Below are 406 nucleotides of genomic sequence, written 5' to 3'. Positions count from 1 at the left end.
GATCTGCTTCCCCTCCCCGCCTGCCTCCCGCCCCTCTCGCCGTTCTCTCGCCGTTCTCTCGCCGTTCTCTCGCCGCCCCTCTCGCCGTTCACTCGCCGCCCCTCTCGCCGTTCTCTCGCCGCCCCTCTCGCCGTTCTCTCGCCGTTCTCTCGCCGCGCAATACGCCAGCGCGAAGCCCACGAGCGCCTGCCTCGAACAGGGACGCGAACCCGGCCTCGGAATAGCTCTGCGCAACACGATTCATGAGACGCGAATGTTCTCGGCAAAAATCCGCGTGGCATCCGAGCTCATAGGGAGAAATGGCTATTAATAAATGCGAGACGGACAGCAAGGAGGGAGAAGCGATGTTGAATTACACCGTGCAATATCATTGCTTTAGATTCACTTACGGTAAAAAGATTATTAG

General features: G+C 58.9%; 1 protein-coding gene across 1 annotated transcript in view; it reads right to left on the bottom strand.

The window, feature by feature from the left end:
* Positions 1 to 406, bottom strand: part of LOC119593407 (transmembrane protein 131 homolog) — a gene marked incomplete in the record, with an annotated part of 8,511 nt that overhangs the window by 4,299 nt on the left and 3,806 nt on the right.

The sequence above is a fragment of the Penaeus monodon genome, chromosome 32, assembly GCF_015228065.2.
Source record: "Penaeus monodon isolate SGIC_2016 chromosome 32, NSTDA_Pmon_1, whole genome shotgun sequence".
Taxonomy (NCBI): domain Eukaryota; kingdom Metazoa; phylum Arthropoda; class Malacostraca; order Decapoda; family Penaeidae; genus Penaeus; species Penaeus monodon.
Note: the sequence above shows the minus strand (reverse complement) of the source record. Positions and strands in the feature narration are given on the sequence as shown.